Source organism: Crocuta crocuta, unplaced genomic scaffold (genome assembly GCF_008692635.1).
Source record: "Crocuta crocuta isolate KB4526 unplaced genomic scaffold, BGI_CrCroc_1.0 scaffold39, whole genome shotgun sequence".
Classification (NCBI taxonomy): Eukaryota; Metazoa; Chordata; class Mammalia; order Carnivora; family Hyaenidae; genus Crocuta; species Crocuta crocuta.
In genome coordinates, this window is record NW_027533334.1 from 4,574,511 (window position 1) to 4,587,264 (window position 12,754).

At 45.7% G+C, this 12,754-nt stretch overlaps 1 protein-coding gene across 3 annotated transcripts in view; it reads left to right on the plus strand.

The window, feature by feature from the left end:
* Positions 1-1,257: 1,257 nt before the first annotated feature.
* Positions 1,258-12,754, plus strand: part of NCALD (neurocalcin delta) — a 388,241-nt gene continuing 376,744 nt past the window's right edge. The window contains exons 1-2 of one of the 3 annotated variants that reach the window (XM_077748200.1): positions 1,274-1,325; positions 9,545-9,616. The gene's annotated coding sequence lies outside the window, so the exon portion shown is untranslated. Of the gene's footprint in view, positions 1,326-9,544; positions 9,617-12,754 lie in introns of all 3 variants that reach the window. The other 2 variants (XM_077748199.1, XM_077748201.1) reach the window with 2 other exon arrangements.

Genomic DNA, 12,754 nt, shown 5'->3' on the forward strand with positions numbered 1-12,754 from the left:
CGGGGAGCGGCTGCTCTGGGGACCCGCGTGCTCAGGGCCGGGCGGGCGCAGGGGTGGGCGCGAGGAGAGTGCGGTCCTGGAGACCCGCTCCGCGCAGCTCCCCGGTGCCGCTCACCCGCTCAGTCCCCTTGTCCTGCCCTCCGTGCCTCGGAGGGAAAATAAAACAAAGCCGAAGACCCTGAGGACGGGTGGCCGGAAAGGGGAGATCAACTTTGCGGAGCGACGCGCTGAGACACGCTGGGCGAGCATTTCGGGGGCGCGCTGGGTCGGAAGGGGGCGTTCGTGCGCCTGGTGGCCCGGGGACTTCTGGAGCAGCCCTTCGGGGCGGAGGTTGGGGTCGAGGGCACTCGCTGGTTCCCGGGGCTGCACAGTCCGCCCCGGGAGACTACCAGAGGCGTGTGTGTCATGTGGGGACCTGGGGAGGGGGCTTGGGGAGCCACCGAAGGCTGTAGTTGAACCCGGAGGAGGAAGTAGCATGCACTGGGGACTCAGGACCTGAAAGATTTGCGACTCTTGCCCTCGGGGACTCGGGAAGGGGTGTGCTGAGGAGATGTGTTTGAGTGTTTTTCAGTGCATACCGATTTATTTTTAGCTTCCAGAGAAGCAGGATGTGCAAAGTGGGTTGTATCAGCCCGGGAGGGGCAGGAGGTCTCCCTGTCCGCAGGAAATACACAAGTTCTTGCTGCAGATGCTTGCTTTAACTTTCAAGCCCAGAGACAGAAAGCCACTTGGCTCTCTGAAGATCTTCCCGCCAGGGCCACTTTCTTCCTGAGAACCCGAGGCTGCAGGTCAGGCGGTCAAGCGTGCTTCTGTTGTTAGACGCCGGCCCCAAATGCTGCGTTCTGTTCGCAGGGCAGCTAGTGTGAAACACAGAAGTAGGGCTGCCAAGGTCTTGCTTGCTGAGAAGGAAACCGCACAAGCTTGCTCAAAGTTTTCCCAGCTTTGTCTGACTTGAAAATAACAGACTTAAGCAGCTGCATTACCAAGAGCAAGATTCTAGGTCTAGTTTTCGCAGACCTAATTGGCAATGCCCGTGAGGTTTTTCACTCCCGTCTGGGAGATGCCTGTGTTTGAGGGTCAAATGCGGAATGCAGGGGCTGCAAAGGAGGATGGGGTGGTGTGACGGGAGTGTAGACATATGGGAGGGGCACCATTGGGAGCTGAGTACAGTCCTGGGGAGGGGTTTCCTTCAGAGGAGGAGGCTCAAGAAGCTGAAACCCCAGTGTTCAGGTGCTCAAGTCAGACCCCTGGAAATTGCCCCGGAGTCTCCCCGGTTCAACCAGTCAGCACCAGTCCCCAGGACCTGCCTTCTGTAAGTGTGCTAGGTGAGTGGGCTGTGATGAGCATGGGCTGTGCTGCCAAGCTGCTGGATCTGAGTCCGGCTGAGACGCGAGTAGCTCCCAGACCTTGGGCCCTTTACTTCCCCGTGTTTCCTGATTGTGGCATGAAATTGATAAAGAGGTAGCAGACCTATCTCAGGTTTGTTGTGAAGATAAAATGAATTAATACACGGAAAGCACTTCACACAGTGCTTTCTCATTAGTAAGTGATGCATAAATGTGAGCTCTCATGGTTTTTGTATGCCCCCGTTTTCCTCTTCCTTGCTGCCGCTGATGGAGTTGATGATCTTATCTCTTGCCTGAAATTGCTCCAATTGCCTTCACACCAGCTCCTTGCTCTGCATCAGGACCCGCCTGCCCCATTCCATTCTCCAGACTGCAACTAGAATGCTGGTTTGGAAAGCAAAAATCGTCGCCAGTCATTCTGGTTAATTTCCTTCAGAGGTTTTCTGTGGCTTTCAGGGTAGAGTTCAGACTCCAGGGAATTTCATGACCTCACTCTGGCTTCCTCAGCAGCCTCATCTCCCAAGCCTCTCCCTGTGTAGGTTTAGCTCAGCACCCAGTCTCCAAGCCTGCCCTCCTCTTCCTCTTCTTCATCTGGGCAACTCTGGTGAATTTCCCCCTACTCATCTGCTCCATATTGCCTGCCAGCAGACCTCTTGGACCTTTCCCCACCCCACCCACCCCCAAGCTAATTGTGCTGTCCTTGCTTGGGGCCCTGCATCATCATCTACACATCAGTCAGTCTTCCCTACCCGAAAGTGCCTTGAGGGATGGATTGTGAGTCTCAGAAAAGGTTTGTTGAATCAGTAAATAAATGCAGGTCAAGCAAAGTTTAGTCCTTTTCACTAAAGCCAGAAACAAACACAGAGACTAATAGAAAGACAAAACCGATCTTTAGTACCTACCATACAATAAAAAAACTTTGGGAAGTACTAAGGAATCAGAAGTTGGTCAAAAGCAATATGGCATGCTATCTTAGAACCATTTCAGAGGTATTTGTTTAAATTATAAAGGGTCAGACTAATAATGGAGAAATGTAGTGATTTGAACTCCTCTCTTCCCCCTCTTAAAAAGGTGGGGCATTTCACATTTGGCTGTGAGGGGTGGAGGTCTAGCTCTCTGAAGAGGTTGTGTAGTGAATCTGGTTCTGGAGGGAGAGGTGAATGTTACCACACGCATGGGCTTTGTAGCTCTTCCCGGGACTGTGGCTTCTCCAGGAGTGTGGATTTCGGCTTGTCCAGGGATTGGTATGAAGAGAGCAGGAACTATCCTGTCATCAGAGTGCCTCTGTTACGTTTCAGGAGATTCAGGATGTTCTGTGGGTGCATGTGAGGTGGCATTTCCGAGCATTCCATTACTGGGTTCCCAGGAGCCATGCACAGGGAGCTAAGATGGTGTCTCTGGGACAGCCTCAGGGTCTGATTTCAAGGCTTCAGAATGGGGGTGGGGGGTTGTATAGCTGAGGAATCAAAAATGCTCTTTTACATTTTTAAAGGGCTGTAAACAAAACAAATCAAAATACAAAGAATATGTAATGGAGACCATGCCTAAAATACTTAGTACCTAGTTCTTTGTAGAAAAACATTGTCAACTGCTATTCTGGAGCTGAGACCATTGGTTTCATTTTTCATATCATCTTTGATTGATTGGTAGTGGCTGCCTAGAGATCTGGGCTGAAGAGGAATCCAAGGCTGGATCCAGACTCAGCAGGAAAGAATGCTGTGGTCAACTAGTGATGTCTGTTGGGGTGTGGGGTTGGAAAATGGTGGCATATAATCTTTGTCCTTACCTCCTCTCTATCTCTGTCACTGTGAAAGGGAGTATCATTGAAGGACAATGAAGGCAGACATCAGGGACAAAGCACATGAATAAAAAGTCATCCTTAGAGGAAGCCAGGACATTTCTACCATTACCATAAACTATCACTACCATTAACATTAGTAGCTTCCATTTATCAAGTGTGTACTATGTATGTACATTAGGATCCCATTTAAACTTTGTAATATTTTTTTCAGGAGATACTTATTTTAATTAGGACTCAATTCTGTTGCAAGCGTCAAACAACTTTAAGTAAAAAAAAAAAAAGGGGAGTTGTCTCTTGTAACTCTTCAGTGCAGAGTAATGTACTTCAGGTATGGCTTAATCCAGGGCTTAAGCATCATTACCAAGACCTGGTTTCTCTCTCTCCATTTCCTGATTTGTTTTTTGAAGTTGGCACCATTTTTAGGCTCCATTTCATTGTGGGCTTAAATCCAGCTAGAAAATGAGATCCTCTATTCCAGCATCCCTTGCAATGACTAACTGGCTTTATTGGCTTTGTTTGGATCCAGTGCCTCTTCCTGTGGCTGCAGTGCCACATGCTAGTAGGGCTTGGGTTTGATCACAGGTTTTGTCTTTGAGCCATAGGCCAAGGAGTGGGAGCAGGGTCATTCTCCAGGAGAACATTGTTAGAGTACGTTGTTGTACTGTCACCAGGAGATGGGCCAATGGATGTTGGATTGCAATGCAACAGATGCCCACTATGCAACAGTTAGCATCCCCCCTTCATAGATGAGGGAAACTAGATTTAGGGACACTCAATAACTTGCCCAAGGACACATGGCTAGTAAACAGTGGAGTTCTGATTTGCAACCCACAATTTATATACTTAGTATCATTATTCTACACTTAGTAGAACTATTTGTGAACAGAACAATTTTTTTTTAAGTAAGTTCCATGTCCAACGTGGAGCTTGAACTCAGGACCCTGAGATTAAGAGTCACAGGCTCCACTGACTGAGCCAGCCAGGCGTTCCATGAACAGCACAATTTGAAATGAGCTTAGTAAAAAGCTCTAATCTCTTATTTCTGAAAATACAGCTAACTAACTTCAAAAAATGTTACGTATTGGCTGGCTAGAAGATAGGAGGAAAAGGAAGACATACACTTCTTTGACTGGATTTTTACTCTCGTTTTCAACTAGTCTTTTGGCAGTTTCCACAGGTTCAACATTGCGTTAAGTTCTAGTGATACATGATGAATGGGATCTAGTCCCCTACCTTTAAGAAATTTCTCTTCTTCATTTTTTTAATGTTTATTCTTTTTGAGAGAGAGAGAGAGAGAGCAAGCAGGGGAGGGGCAGAGAGAGGGAGACGCAGAATCGGAAGTAGGCTCCAGGCTCTGAGCTGTCAGCACAGAGCCCAAAGTGGGGCTCCAACCCACAGACCGCGAGATCATGACCTGAGCTGAAGTCAGCCGCCTAACCGGCTCAGCCACCAAAGTGCCCCTAAGAAATTTATTTTCCACTGTGAAATTGCAAGACATAATTCGGTGACAGACTGACCGGAAGGAGGACCATGTGAGAGGAGGTGCAGGAGCAGAGCCCCCTTGATGGGGATAGTGACCTTCCAGTTTATTGGCATGTCCCCAGTATAGTGCTGTGTGTGATGGGAAAGCAGTAAGCATTTCTTGAATGTTACTTTTTTTTTTTATTGTGGTTAAATACAAATACAACATTTACCATTTTAACCATTTTTAAGTGTAAAGTTCTGTGGCATCAAGTACATTCATACTCCTGTGCAACACTCACCACCACCCATGTCTAGAACTTTTTCATCTTTCCAAACTGAAACTCTAAACCCATTATATAAAAACTCTTCCTCCCCCCAACTCCCCCCGCCGCCCCGTGGCACCCACCATTCATTCTTTCTGTCTGTATGCATTTGGCTACCTTAGGTACATTATGTTAAGTGGAATTGTACAATATTTGTCATTTTGTGACTGGTTTATTTCACTTAGCGTAAGGTCTTCAAGTTTCATCTATGTTGTATCGTGTGTCCAGATGTCTTTCCTTTTTAGGGCTGAATAATACTCCAGTGTATGGATAGACCACAATTTGTTTATCCGTTCATGTCAGTGGGCACTTCGGTGGCTTTTACCTTTCAGCTATTGTGAATAATGTGGCTGTGAGCATGGATGTACAAATATCTGTTTGAGTCCCTGCTTTCAATTCTTTTGGGTATGCGCCCTGATGTTAGATTGCTGTATCATATGATTTTTTAAGGAACTGTCAGGTTTTTGAAAAAAAATTTTTTTATGTTTATTTTTGAGAGAGAGAGTGCAAGCAGGGGAGGGACAGAGAGAGAGGGAGACACAGAATCTGAAGCAGGTTCCAGGCTCTGAGCTGTCAACACAGAGCCTGACGTGGGGCCTGAGCCCACAGACCGTGAGATCATGACCTGAGCTGAAGTCAGATGCTCAACTGACTGAGCCACCCAGGTGCCCCCTGACAGGCTGTTTTCTACAGCAGCTACCCTTTTAACATGCCCACTGGCAATGCACACAGGCTCCAATTCCTCCACGTCCTTGCCAACACTTGCTATTTTCAGGTTTTTAAAAAACACATGATAGCCACCTAGTGGGGCTGAAATGTTTAGTATAGTATTAAAAGTAGATTGGGATCGAATTGTGAGGGAGAGTAGCAGAATCTGAGTTTCATTCGGAGGAGCTATTGAGTATTTGTGGCAAAAGCGTGATCACTTCCCCACATTAAAGAGAGAGTGGAGAGAAGAAAGACAGCAGAGGAGTTAGGGGGTTGTTTTAGTTAATAGTTATTTAGTTCTCTTTTAGATGAAAGAGAACCTAATAGTTTGCTCCACATTATACAACTGAGGATATTACATTTATTGCCACACAAATGGTATTGGACTTGGGGAGGAAAGGCAGATGGGCACTGAGAGAGCTCATGACCCAAGATGCCATAGGCAAGTTAGGGTGACTGCTGTTGCTAATAATGACAGTGATGATTGCAGATCCTTTATGCACTTTCTGTGAACATGGCAGTGTTCTAGGCATTAATTAATCAATTGATTGATTCTGATAAATCCTTTAAAGAGTTTATCAACCAAGGTTCCCTAAGGAGGCAGATAACATACTCAAAGGGTATATATAACTCAAGAAAGTTTAATGAAGGGACTATTTACAAATATGTGGGCAGGGTTTTTTTTTTTTGTTTAACGTTTATTTATTTTTGAGAGAGAGGGAGAGAGAGAGGGAGAGAGATGGGGCTTAAACTCACAAACCGTGAGATCAGGACCTGAGCCAAAGGCAGACACTTAACTGAGCAGGTGCCCCATAAAGATGTGGGTAGTGTTAAGGGAAATCACCAAGAGTGGCCAGCAATGCATGTAAACCTTTAGTATCACAGCCCTGAAAGGGTGATGTGTGAGAGAGGTTTCTGGAATTACTCTTCAGGAGAGGAATATAGCACTGCCAAACTGTGCCCTTGCACCGAGGCATCCAGATGAGAGTCCCCTACCATGCTTTTCTCCCCTCTCTGATTTCTCCTGGTGCTTCTCAACTGGCCGACCTAACCGGAAGCCAGAGGACAAGAAAACTTGATGTTAAGGACTACCTTGTATCTAGAAATCAGCCTCCCAGTGCTGAGTAGTGGAGATGGGAGGAGGATGGCTCTGGGGAGGAAAGCAGAGACGGTCTGGCAGAAAGGAGCACGTGGATGAGCCTTATTTCACAGGTGAGGGACCTGAAGCATCAGGGGTTGTATGACCTACCCAGGATCACTAATAACTGTAGGGCTGGGATCGAACCCAGGGAGCATTTCCACTGTAGATCCAGTCAAATCTGGCATATTAGGTTTTCCCCAGACCTGTGTGTTTTGATTCTTTGGGAATAATCTGATTTGTACAAACTTAGCTTGACTCTCAAGATGGAGAGGAAGGTACTGCTTAGAATCTCCCCCTGTTCCCCCCTAAGTAACAATATGTATTTCATATGTATGTGTCATAACTGAATGATTATATTTAGATTCAAAAAAATCTTTTCTGGGGCACCTGGGTGGCTCAGTTAGTTAAGCATGCGACTTCTGCTCAGGTCATGATCTTGTGTTTCGTGGGTTTGAGCCCTGCATTGGGCTCTGTGCTGACAGCTTAGTGCCTGGAGCCTGCTTCTGATTCTGTGTCTCCCTCTCTCTCTGCCCGTCTCCTGCTTTGCACTGTTGTCTCTATCTCTCTCAAAAATAAATAAGACATTAAAAAAATTTAAAAACATCTTTTTTTTTTCAAATTTAATGTTTTATTTATTTCTAGGAGAGAGAGAGAGAGACAGCGTGAGCAGAGGAGGGTCAGAGAGAGAGGGAGACACAGACTCTGAAACAGGCTCCAGGCTCTGAGCTGGCTGTCAGCACAGAGCCCGACGCGGGGCTCGAACCCACGAACCGCGAGATCATGACCTAAGCGAAAGTCAGATGCTTAACCGACTAAGCCACCCAGGCGCCCCAAAAACATCTTTTTAATATAATTGTTGGGGATAGCAATAAGTCCTTGAAACCCATGTGAGAAAGATGTAAGTTTGTTTTGTTTTGCTTTTAGCTGAAAGCTTCAAAGGAGTTGACAGTGTAACCTGGCCGCTCAAACATTAATGAGACCTTGAGCTACATTATGGAAGAAGAGTTTCTAGTACAAGGGAGATGGTATTTCCCTCTGTGCTATCCTGGCGGGAGTGAGTGGAGAAAGAAAGCAACGTCTAGTCTGGGGTCGCTGGTGTGGGGTCCACCTCCCCGAAGGCATGACTGAAGGGTTTTCTAGCCAGAAGAAGTTCTGTGCTTTTTAAAATTTTTATTTTATTTTTTATTCTGGGGTCAGAAGTAGGCCCCCTGTGCAGAGAATGGGCCGCCTTGGAAGGTCTCATATTTTCCATTCCCAGAGGTTGTGGAGCTGAGGCCATAGGTGAGAGATGTGGCTGAGGGCTTATGTTAGTTTCCTGTGGCCTCTGTAACAAGTTACCACAAACTGGGTGACTTAAAATAGCAGAAATGTATGTTCTCACCATTCTGGAGGCCAGATGTCCAAAATCAAGGTCTTAGCATGGCTGAGCCTCCAGAGGCTTTGGGGGTGAAGTCTTTGCTCGCCCAGGTGCTGGTGGCTGTCAGCATTTCTGGGCTTGAGGCCGCATCATACCTTTCTCTGCCTCTAGTCACGTGGCCCCCTTCTCTCCTCTGTGTGTCTAAGAACATTTGTCACTAGATTTAGGGTTCACCTGGATAATCCAGGGTGATATTGCAAGATCCTGAACTTAATTACCTCTACAAAGATCCTTTTCCCAACTATGATCACTTTCACCTGTTCCTGGGGTTAGGATGTGGACATGTCTTTTGGGGGGCACTGTTCACCCCACTGCAGAGTGCATGAATATACACCGCAACTCTTGATCCTCTGATTCTGTCGTGATGCCCCTAGATTGGATTTACCGCTTGGATTCTAGGTTCCTTGACACAGTAGGGGTTTTGTAAACATTTTTGATTTAGTCTACTGAAATTTTATTCTAACTTTAAACCACGAAACAAATAAGACAGTTAAAAATCTACCTTCTCGGGGCGTCTGGGTGCCTCAGCTAGTTAAGCAGCCGATTTTGGCTCAGGTCATGATCTTGTAGTCTGTGGGTTTGAGCCCCACGTTGGGGTCTGTTCTGACAGCTCAGAGCCTGGAGCCTGCTTCAGATTCTGTGTCTCCCTCTCTCTGACCCTCCCCTACTCATGATCGGTTGGTCTGTCTGTCTGTCTCTCTCAAAAATATAAACATTAAAAGTAAAAAAACCAAAACAAAAACAAACTATCTTCTCTTATTTCTGACATGGGGCGTGAGTGAAAGAGGCTGTCAAAAACCAGTCTCATCCTGCCTCAGATGGAAGTTTCTTGTGCTTTGCTTTGCCTAGTGGCTTGGAGGAAATGAATGGGAGAAAGAACAGAGACACTAGCCGTGTTCTGGCTTCTCACCTGGGGCTTTCCCAGATGCTTTCAAAATGGTACTCAGAGGAAGGCTAAGGATGTTGGGGTCTTTCAGGAAATGGAAACAGAAGCATTAGAGGCTCCAGTTTCCAGGCTTTCGGAAAGCATCAGTTTAGAAATATGGTTTGTAAGTGCTGCTGACCCATCAATGAACGTTCTATGTGTGTGTTTTCAATACTTTGTCCCCAGCTGGGACTTATGTATACCAGGAAAACAAGGCAAGGTCAAGGGTACCTTTGGCAATTACCTGGCTAATTTGAAGACTATATCCCGTCAAGTGAGGTACGTGAAGAGAGTCCACCCCAGGGCATAAATTATTCTGTTTATTTGTCTGCATTGATCACATTAAATAAATAAGAGCCAAAATCTATTCCCTCTGTGCTGTGGAGAGGCTCTTGTAATTAAGTTCTGTTTCTCTCCAGGGGACAGCTTATTTGGGTTTCTCAGACACTTTGCAGTTTGACTTCAAAAGAGAAAGAGGAAAGAAGAAAAAGGTAAAATGTCCCCTCACTTTATTGTGTTATATGTTCTGCTGTATCATTGTGACTCTGGTTAATATTAACTTTGGGTCTGTTTGCTTTGAATAATAGACCTGGAATCTTGTGCTCCTTACAGGATTTAGTCTTACCAGCTGAGAAAAATGGTTTGCCTTGCCCAAAGACCAGCTACATGATCTGTGGTTTAAAAATTATCAAGAATTTCAAAATGGTGTCAGCAGAGCATTAGGCCAAGCGTGGGGGCCCCTCCAAGCACGGGGCCTAGTGTAACTACCTAGGGTACTTGCCCATGACCTGGCACCGGCCTCACACTTATGCTGAGGATGACATCTTACTAACATAGCACCTTCCCCGCCCCTGCAAAGAGTGAGCCAGGCCAGTTTACTCTGCCCCACTCTGTGGGAACACACTCCTATGTAGGAACAAGGACACAGCTGGCAGGCTGGATGTCTCTTTAAAATTTTTTTTAAATGTTTATTCTTGAGTGAGAGAGAGAGAAAGAGAGAGAGCGAGCGAGCGCAAGCAGGGGAGGGTCAGAGAGAGAGGGAGACACAGAATCTGGCACAGGCTCCAGGCTCTGAGATGTCAGCACAGAGCCTGACGCAGGGCTTGATCTTACTAACTGTGAGATCATGACCTGAGCTGAAGATGGATGCTTAATGGACTGAGCCCAGGCACCCAGGCTGGACATCTCTTGTTGGCTCTTCCATGTCGTGTTTCCTCCCATATCCACCTGCTCTGTGCTCCAAGATACATTAAGGGCCATCTTTGTCTTTGATTTCTGGTATAATTTGGCCAGTGGTGGATCCAGTCCACCCCTGGGAGAGTAGGGGGAAAGTGGGGGCAGGTGTTTATTTCCCCGTTCCCTCCTGGTGGGTTGCAGGTGGCAGGCTGGTTTCATCTGTGTGCTGAAGGCCACAGCTTATGCCAGGGGTCTTCTCCATCCAGCCTCAGTCTTTAGAATTCCCTTACCCACCCACCCCTGCGGCCCAGGCATGCACTCTGGCCTCGGGACGGTAATGGCTTCCTGCTGTTGCCAGCCTTCACTGCTTTTCTAAACCCTTCATTACTCTTTTCTCAGTAGTCTTTCCAATAGGACTCCTCAGTAGGATTAAAAAGCACCCCTTGTTTCCTACCTGGGCCCCAGCTGATTCAGCAGCCTGCTGCCAGGGTTGGGCCACACCTTGCACTGCTGCAGAGCCAAAAGAGAGGCTGATGGCTCTGCTGACTGATTGTTGGGCCAACTCCTGGTAAGGTTGGGCCAGCAGGAAGCAGTGTGTCTACATCCACGGTGGCAGAGAGCATACACTTGCGAGTCAGGCATTTGACTCTCTGGTAATACTTGGGGCGAGTCATATAACGTGAGCATAATGATAGTTCTTCACTTGTAGGGTTGTTTTGAGCAAGTGTCTCACTGGAGGGGGTGCGCTGTCTGTACTCTGTCTCTGATCTGAGCTGCGGCACTTACAGCCTGCAATCACATCAGTGATTACCAACTTTTCACTGCTTTAGTGTCATTTTGGGTATTATTTCTGTCTTCCAAATTAGATTAGTATTCTGGAAGTTAGGGATTTTATCTTAAGATTTTTTTTGAACTAATCTAAGTTCTCAACCTAGTTGCCAGCACATTGTTAATTGGTCAAGAAATATGTCTTGGCTAAATATAAGGTAACCTTATAGCTTATTATTCGTACCGGGAAGCTTTTGAAAGTGAAGGAGGAGTACTTTTTAATAATTACACCAGAACAAGAGGGACAAACAGGGATGGTCTTAGGCAAACAGGGCCACAGAGTCACTCTAGTTAAGTGAGACTTAAGATAGTTTTCCAAATGTTGTTTTAAAATTGTCCAGCCTACCCTCTTTTGTATTAGTCTGCCTTTGGTTTATGAGATAAAAACATGAGTTTTTAAAAACATAGGAAAGATATGTTTAACGTTCCTAATAGATTTTTGGCCCAAATTTGAGGCAATGAATTAGGATTTCTCCTCCTCCTCCTCCTTCTTATTCCTTCTTCCTTCTTCCTTCTCCTTCTCCTTCTTTTTTTAAGATTTTATTTTTTTAAGTAATCCCTACACCCAATATGGGGCTCGGACTCACAACCCTAGATCAAGAGTCATGCACTCGCTGACTGAGCCAGCAGGCACCCCAAGGGTCTGGGATTCTTGCACAGATAGAGACCTACCTTTATATCTTACTACCCTAGTTTACATTGGATACCTACTTACACAACTTTCTTGTGTGCTTAGTTTTTTTTTTTTCCCATATGTGGTCTAATTATTGTCCTTCTTGCAGTAGTGATCATTTATGTTCAGAGATGGCAAAAATAGATGTATATACATATATTTTTTGAGCATCTCTGTCTTTGTATTTCTGGTTGCCTAGGTGACATTTCCAAGAGAATGCGTGCTAATCTGCTATTATTACAGCAGAGATAAGATGGAAACTATTTTTAGTCCCTTTTATACCTCTCTTTTTCTCCACCAGACCGTTTAATTGGTTTATTTCTCCTGTTTCCATTATTGGAAGGCTGCATATAACTTCTTTCCTCCGGTTCTGATCTGGTGATTTTAAGTTTCAGAAAATTGATGTAGTAATTCAGTACCTCCTTCATTCAGGACTAAATCTGTACTGATAGTCAGTTCATTTGGCTAGTTGATACCACTTGTTTTTCTCATAGATTGTCCAAGCCAGCCTTAGGCAGGAGATATTTTTGGTAGAAGTAAAAAAGAACGTGGGTGTAATCTATAGTGCTGTAGCAAAAGGAACTATACTCTGGGGCTGCATTAGCCTGGTTTTGATCTTGGCATTGTCCCATATTAGCTGCCTGATCTCCTGGAGCTTGTATCTGTAGGTAACTACTGGGGTGACAGTGGTACTGCTGCTTGGGGTTGTTGTGAGGGTTGAGAAGGTCAAGTGCACAACACATGCGAGCATGAGCTCTCACCATCTCACACACGGAAGTTATGCTGCTGCTGTGGCTCTTCTTGACTAACAAAGCTGGAAGTGCACCAAATTTCAGAAAATAATGTCACGCAAGATGCTGCAAATACTTGAATTTGCTAAGGAGATAAATTTGAGGGATCATTATTTTCTTCTAATTTTTTGTAACTAAAATCTTTTACTGGGGTACCTGGG